Raw genomic sequence first — 8,385 nt, forward strand, 5'->3', positions numbered from 1 at the left:
ACCACTGTATAATACTGAAAAGTAAAGCTAGTGAAGCTCAAATAAACACTACTGTGGAGCTGGTTACTCCATCACATCCCTAACAAATTTTCTTATAAAGCAGTTACAATCCGCTCACCACATTTCAAGGCTTTACGCTTTGTGTCAGAGGGAAAAAAGAATGAACAAGACACTGTGATTTAAGACATGTACCACAGAGTTTTAATAAAAAGCACAATGAGTTAAGTACTGTGATAAAAATAGTAACAAAGCAGTGAGGAAGCAAAAAAGGAAGAATGAAGGTATGGCTTGAAAAATGTAGCTTTTGAACACTTGAAACAGGTGTGAACAGTAAGTGGAACCTCAAAAGGCAAAACAATGGTAAAGGCATAAAGATCTGCAAGAAAATAGGTGTTAAAAAAAAGTCACATGTACAGATGCAGCAGAGGCTAGAGGGAGTTATTTAGTAGAAAAACAGGAGAGAAAAAAAGTAAGACCAGATCTTGCTGGTTCCTGAGAGTTCTTTCTGAAGCTTTTGGAATGAGTGGTCTGACTGAGTTGACACAAGTGAAGTTCGCAACAGAAGAAAGAATAGTGATCAGGTGCAGGATTGCTATGACTAACTACGAGTGGAAGAATAAAGCTGCAATCGCAGGTTTTTGGTCTAAGCAATAGGGAAGCTGGCAAAACCAATATTAATTTTCCACAAATTTGAAGTAGTAGCAAACATTTATTGACCAACTCTAAGATGACCAGAAATTCAAGCTAGGCCTTAAGGCAAAAGTAGTAGGTCAAACTATTTGGGGGAGAGGGAGAGACAAGGGGCGGGGGGTGATGTACAAACATATTCCTCCGAGAAGAAATAGGTGAACCCAGGCTGGAGGAGGTAGGGCCAGGACAAAGTATGGTGGTAGAACAGAAATCTGGTAAGATAGAGAAGAGCCAAACCGCAAAAGAAAATAAGCATCAGACTAAAGAGTTTAGACTTTATTATTATATAGGCAACAGGAAGACTGAGGCTTTCAAATAGGAAAATATTAATCAGTACACAAAAGCAGTACACAGGATGGACTGGAGAAACTACTGAAGTTAGACTGAAGGCAAACAAAACAAAACAAAAAACCAGAGGGTAACAAAAGCCTCAGTCACAGTAATTGACAGCAGAAATAAAAAGGGGAAGAGAGACTTACTGAGTTATAGAGGATAGGATTTAGAAATCAACTGAATATATGCGTGAAAGTGAGTGCAAGATGACTTCAAACATCTAAGCATAAGCCTTTGGCAGATGCCAGGTTTGCTTCAGGAGGGAAAGACATCAGTTTAGGACACAGTCCTCTTGAAGTACCTTCAGGGTATCCGTAAGACAAACATCAGTCCGATAAACACAAATGCTAGGATGAGCAGGCAGCTCCAGAACCGAAAAAGACTGAGTAGCCATTCATGTAGAGATGCTGGTTGGTGCTGCGGAAGACAGAAGAGGTCAAAGGACTGAACTTTGGGGAACACCTAGTTTAGAAAGCAAGAGACAAGCAAGAGAAGAGAGAAGGGGAGAAAAGAGCACAAAGCATCTTTTCAACATGATTTCACATGTCTCACAGGTCTCAGAGACTAAATAATCTTACTGTGCCAAAAAATCACAATAAGCAGTGAAACACGTGGAAAAATTGAGGACTAATGGTAACGTATAATAATAAAATGCTTCAGAAAGCACTGCCCTTTGATCCTGGAATTTTTAACCAGAGAAATCTATCCTGAGAAAGAAACTCTTGTGGGGGGCAGGGGAGGGGCACACATGCTGTACATAAAAAGTTTCCTTCTGGCATTAACTCTGATAGTGAAAAACAGAATCTAAATTTCTAGCCATAGAGAGGAATGGTTATATATACCATGAAAGAGCCAAATGTCTTAAAGGAAGATATTTTACCACATAAAATTTTAAAACCTCAACATTGAAGGGAAAAAGCATTAAAGTTAAAGAAAAATATTTGTGACATATGACAAAGGGTCAATATTTTTAATATATAAAGGGCCCATGTAATTAAATCAAAAGAAAAAAGGCAAATATCCCCAAAGAAAAATGGGTAAGATACAAACAGCAATTTCCAAAACAACAAATAAAAATGATGAGTAAATGGAATAATGTTGGTTCTCATTGCTAATCAAAGAAATAAAAATGAAAATGATGTATTAATCACCCCTCTGAGATGTGGGGAAAATGGGCACTCATATTCTTGACAGAATACACTGGAACAACTTTTCTAAATGCCATTTTTGGCAACAGAAGCACTTTAGAAAGTTTACACAAAAATTCTATTTCCAAGAACATATGCAAAAAAACTTTAGACCATTGTACAAAGTTATTCACATACAGAAGTTCACTGTAGCTTTGTCTTAATAATGCTGAAAAGCCAGAAATAACCTAAGCATTCAACAACAGAATACTAGTTAAGTAAATTGTGGCATATCCATATAATGGATTTTTCGAAAGCTTTTGAAGGAACAGACATTAATATTTATGTGGAAAATTGTTAAATAAGGCAGTTTATTAAATAAAGGTTTCTAAATAGCACATATAATATAAACCTTTTTTTTTTTTTTAAGTCTGGAAAGATACACACCAAAAATTTAGTACTGGTTGTCTCTAAGTACTAGGGTAAAATATTTTTACATTGCCTAATTATTTTATAATGACATATATTCTCTTTTTTTAAAAAAAAGATTTTATTTATTTATTTCATAGAGTGAGAGTGAGAGAGAGAGAGAGAGTGCGCGCATGAGCAGGGGGAGGGGTGGAGGGAGAAGCAGACTCCTGGCTGAGCAGGGAGCCCAATGTGGGACTAGATCCCAGGACCCTGGGATTATGACCTGAGCCAAAGGAAAACGCTTAACCCTAACCGACTGAGCCACCCAGGCACCCAACACGTATTCTAATAGACAAAGAATACTTGTTGCTTCTTAAGTAACGATGTAAAGAAGAACATGTAGAAAAATATAGGTGTAAAAAACAAATGCAAAACTACAGATACAATTGATAAAAATATGAAAAAACAACAAAAATCTTTTTTAATTTCCCCCAACTATTGTTTAAATGAAACAAGCATAAAGAATCAAGTATAGTTCCATTTACAAAAACGTAAAGAAGGGGCGCCTGGGTGGCACAGCGGTTAAGTGTCTGCCTTCGGCTCAGGGCGTGATCCCAGCATTCCGGGATGGAGCCCCACATCAGGCTCCTCCACTATGAGCCTGCTTCTTCCTCACCCACTCCCCCTGCTTGTGTTCCCTCTCTCGCTGGCTGTCTCTCTCTCTCTGTCGAATAAATAAATAAAATCTTTAAAAAAAAAAGTGAAGAAAAAAAGATGAAGTTAATGCAAAGAAGAAAAGAGAAAATTCACATCACAAAATCTTAATCATTTTAGAAGGAAGCAAGTTCATTTCTAAGAGTCAAGCGTTTCAAGATTGGGGTTAACAACGTGAGTTAGACTGAAAACACAACAGAGAAAATGAGTCAACTTTGGGATGAGAAAAAAGGATTAGAAAGCAACTAGTACACAGGCAGCTGGAAAACAAATACTCAACAGTCACCAAAGCTGTGACTTTTTTTCAGGAGTGCTGGGGAGAAGAAGGAAATGGTGGTATTTACAAGCCGAGAATTGACCAGTTATATGCAGCAAAGGTCAAGGAGGGGAATATGAGGTGCTAGTAAGTTCACAGAATATGAACTACAAGGTTCACCACCGGAAAGAAGGTAGAAACTAACAGCCTGGGAGGTAGCAATGAGGACAAAAAGCTGGTTCATCAGGTATGATGGAAAACAGAAACACAGGCTCTTGAATCACCGCCTCTGGTGAGTTTAAGACTTGAGGTAGTTCAAAATGATGACAAGGTTAAATAATGCGGTCATCCGTGTAGGCTGCTGATGTAGAGTGGCGGTGAAGGTCACTGGAGTAAGTCAACTGTAGTTACTTACAAATGTGGCCCACCTTTCTGGTCTGAAATGAATATAACTATTACTTTAATCTCTACATACTTCACTTTCCTCTGACTCATATATATCCTCTGTAGTCTGACTGAGGAATTTGGGGGGCACTTAACTTCTCTCTGCACTTTATTCAACCACAAAATGAAGAGAATAAGGAGACAGGAGAGTGAATTATATCAATGATTCTCAACCTTAACTACACATTAAAATCATGGGTGCTTAAAAAAAAAAACCAAAAAACCAAACAAACAGGCAAAACTACCCATGCTTTGACCCCAAACCCGGTAATTCTGACTTGGTTCTAGGGTGGAGTTCAGGAATCAGTATTTTTAAGAAGTTCCTCAGGGAATTCTAATGTGTGGCCAAGGTGGAGAACTAAACTACACATTTCTAATGGCTGCTTCCCCCCCCCTTTTTTTTTAAAGATTTATTTATTCATTTATTTATTTGAGAGAGAGAGAGAGAGAACATGAACAAGCAGGAGGAACAGAGGGAGAGCAAATCTCAAGCAGACTCCATGCCGAGTTCAGAGCCTCACTCAGGCTCGACCCCACCACCTGGAGATCAGACCTGAGCCAAAACCAAGTCGAATGCTCAACCAACTGTGCCACCCAGGTGCCCCTAAACGTTGCTTCCTTTTAAAATGCTTCCACAAACATATTTTAGTAAATCCTCACAACAGTTTGAGGCAAATATTTGTGTCCATTTCACAAATGAGTCCTGTGAAGCTTAGAAAAATGAAGCAACTTGTTCTAGAGTCACAAGTCAGTCAGGAGCAGAGCTAGGATACAGGTTTGTTTGGCCCAGTCCACCCTATGTGCAACCTGCTTTCTCTAGCACTCACAGCAACTACTTGAATGCCTTCTCTTCCTTCCTAGGACCTCACAAATTGGACACACCAAATTGTGATTTATGGATTGGAGGGAAAGTTATTTTTTGGGGGGGCAGGGAATTAACCCCAAATTCTACAGTAATTTCATTACAGAATTAGTAAACACCTTCACCTAAAGAGGTTTGAAACTTGACACAGCACTCCGTAAGTGTATCTATGAAGTATATTTTATTCAGTTAAGCCAACAAGAATGTTGCTATTAGGCATGCAGCTGGCATACAAAGCTGGTTCTCAGAGATAAGCTTATCAATAGAAAAGCAATTTTTATATGCTTTCCATTAAGTAAGGCATTCTAAACCAAAATCCTAACGTAATTCTGACAAAACAATAATTGACAGAGAAATGAGAGTTGCTCTATCAAAGAGCTTATATGTATAAATATGACCTTCAAATTTATCATAAGGATTTACCTCTATTTCCATCTAGTACAAATAAATTCAATTACACTTTAAAATTATGATCATTATTCTTTCGTTGACACACTGCTTCTTCTTTGTTGATTATACCATTATCTACTTAGAAATTTCATAAACATTCAAGTTCTGTATCCCCAGGCGAAAATTTATTGAGTTAACAAGATAAATTCTCAAAAAAGAAATAAAAAGAAAAGAAAAAAGTATTAGAGAAGATTTAACTTCTATGCCCATGGAAAGGGCAATTTATTTTATCTTAAAGATCTTATTTATTTGAGAGAGAGTGCGAGAGCACGTGAGCTCCTGAGTGAGCATGGTGGAGAGGGAAAGAATCTCATGCACACTCTGCTCTGAGCGCTGGGGTTCCATCTCACAACCCTGAGAACACAAACTGAGCCAAAACCAAGAGTTGGATGCTTAACCGACTGTGCCACCCAGGTGCCCCTGGAAAAGGCAATGTAATAAATTCATGAAGTATATTTACAAGGAACAGATGTGTCCACATCCATTCAAACCTTTCCTGAGCATCTGCTATGTTCTCTGCACACTGGGGATGAAGAGGCAGATCAGACTTCATGCAAGGACTGTGGTCAAGGAGGTACCATGACAGATCAGTGTAGTATTTACGGGACTGCAGTGGGATAAGTGAATTATTCTTGGTGAGAGAAGGGGTGGGTAAGGAGAACAGCACAGAGGTTTCAAAAAGTACAGGCTCAAGTGAAAATTTCACTACAAGAACCCTTGTAAATCAGCTCTCTAGGAAATAAGTATACTGAGAAACTAAAATCAGAAAAAGCAGCAAAGACGGAGGAAACAAGGTGGACAGAGATTGCTCCACAACAGGGAGTTGCGTATCCTACAAAGTTAATGCTATAGGAAAAACAAGAAGGCTTCAGAGTCATAAAGACCTCCGTTAAATACCAGTTTGGCTGCTAGATTTATGAAGTTAGTTAAGTCACCTCATTCCTAAGTTAACTCTTCATCCAGAAAAACAAATGTGTATAAGGGTGTTTACTTGACAATGAAGCAAAACAAAAAGGATTTAAGAACTAAGGAAATTAGCAGCCAAATCTGAGCAGAAGCTCTACTATTACATCTAGATTAAGAAGAGAACTTCTCCAAGACATGTTTTAGGGTTTATCCTATTTGTGGTTAAGAGTCCCTTCACTTTAACAGAATTTTAAAGCTAAGATGCCTTTATTAAAACACATCAATTTACATCCATTGACTGGGGTAAATCAGGCTCAATCTTTTTTGATACCTTGGGTTAGTACATCAGTTTTATTGTTTGAGGCGACAGCATGTGCTTTCCAATTAAGTACAGAAACTCAATACCATTCACCTCCAGTGCTGTCTGGACCCAAAGAGATTAAAAATAGAAGCCTTCGTTAATACTGAATTAACCTGAGGACCCCGTGAGCTACTACAGTACAGGAAAAAAGGTAAATGCTCAAAACAAGACAGGCACGCACCTTTAAAAAACCAAAGGGAGAAAAAAAAAAAAAACTTCGTAACATCAAGATTACTTCACCTTAAGACACACGCCTTTAAGTATGTCAAAGCTCCTAAGTCTGTCGTTAGTCTCTTCTGTAACGTACTAAAACACAACAAAGAAGGTATTTATCAATTTACATACTTTGAGTCTATGAATTACAAAAGGGCTTAGTTATCTGTAACCTTATTACTACCATTTCCACCGCACACTCAGGGGTTATTGCTATAATGTCAGAACACACAAGGGAATTCAAACAACATGAGCAGCAAGCTCTCGGCCCTCGGTAAAATTTTAAAAAGGAAAAATAAATTCAGCCGAAGACTATAAACTTTAGAAGACTCTAAATAAACGTGTTAGAGCCAGCCTTCCATCAGAGCAAATTCTGCGGTGCCATTTTTTGCCCCAAGTCACATAAAAATATGCTGTTCAACTTACAACGTCCCTAATGCCCAGACCCCGCAAACTTTTTGGAGAGAAAGACGGAGACTCCAGTGGCCGCGAATGGGACCCAGTCCTCACGCCCCACAACTTCTCGCCGACCTCGGGACCCCCTTGGCGCCTCCGCCCGTCCCCGGCCCCCCGGTCCGCGGTCCCGCGGCCCCGGCAGGCACCAGCGCGGACCCTCCGGACAGCCCCCAAGCCCGCGGGCACAGGCGGCGGTGTTCTGCGGCCGGGCGCGACTCGCTCCCGGCGTCCGCGGGCCAGCCCAAGCTCGCGGGGAGCGGCCGGGAGCGCCCCGTTTCTCACAGACCCCAACATGGCGTCGGCCGCCGCCCGCGACGACGACACCTCCCCGCGCCGCAGACGGCCCGGGGACCGTGGAGGGAAGCGCCGGAAAGTTTCGCTTCTCCTCTCCCGGCCCGCCAGGGACCGGCGCACAACCAACCTAGAGCTTCACCTACCCGGCCGGGCGCGGGCGGCGGCGACGGCGGCGAAGGTCCGACTCCTCCTCGTCCCGGGCGCCGGGCGCGGACTCTGCCCGCTCCTCCGCCCCAGCCTCCCAGGGTGTGTGTCGCCAGCGGCCCAGCGCAGCCGGCGCGATCCGGACGCGGCGGGCGGACGGGCGGGCGGGCAGGCGGCCGGCACCGCCGCTCGCAGGTGACTCCCCCGCCGCTCCAGTCGAACCCCACAACGGCCGCCTAGGCTGGCCTCTCCCCTGCGCGTGCACGGGCGCGCCGCCGCCCACACGCCAGGCGCGAGCGCTCGGGTACGAGCACACCCACAAGGCTCACTCCCCGCCCTTTCTTGCTGGTCCCCTCGCCCCGCCCGTGCGGCCCCGCGCGTTGTGCTCGATGAGGCGGGGCCTCAGCGAAGGCCACACCCACCTAGGCAGCCGGGACAGAGAGTAGGTTCCTCCGCTCGCTCTGCGAACGCGCGCACCGGAATCGTTTGGGTGCACTTGGAACGCCTTACCTGATTTTCCTGGCTCTTGGCAATCCTTTGGGAAGGATTGTTCATCTCATTACTAGGTTCTTAGGAAGAACGGAAGGAAGGTTGGGTTGCCTTTCCCCTACCACCGAACGGGCATCCCAGGGAACTCAAACTTTCTGCGGGCGAAAGAGAAAGGCTTTTTGGATGTTAGATGCCCAAAGGATTCCGGGCAGACGTCTGTTTGCTACTCCCAGTT

At 42.7% G+C, this 8,385-nt stretch overlaps 1 protein-coding gene across 2 annotated transcripts in view; it reads right to left on the minus strand.

The window, feature by feature from the left end:
* PLEKHF2 (pleckstrin homology and FYVE domain containing 2) overlaps positions 1-7,879 on the minus strand; it is a 28,039-nt gene extending 20,160 nt beyond the window's left edge. Inside the window, exon 1 of one of the 2 annotated variants that reach the window (XM_040625766.1) lies at positions 7,661-7,879. The gene's annotated coding sequence lies outside the window, so the exon portion shown is untranslated. Of the gene's footprint in view, positions 1-6,794; positions 6,838-7,660 lie in introns of those variants that run through there. The other variant, XM_040625769.1, reaches the window with a different exon arrangement.
* Between the last annotated feature and the right edge of the window lie 506 nt (positions 7,880-8,385).

This window comes from Ursus maritimus, unplaced genomic scaffold, assembly GCF_017311325.1.
Source record: "Ursus maritimus isolate PB19 unplaced genomic scaffold, ASM1731132v1 scaffold_9, whole genome shotgun sequence".
In the NCBI taxonomy this organism is placed as follows: Eukaryota; Metazoa; Chordata; class Mammalia; order Carnivora; family Ursidae; genus Ursus; species Ursus maritimus.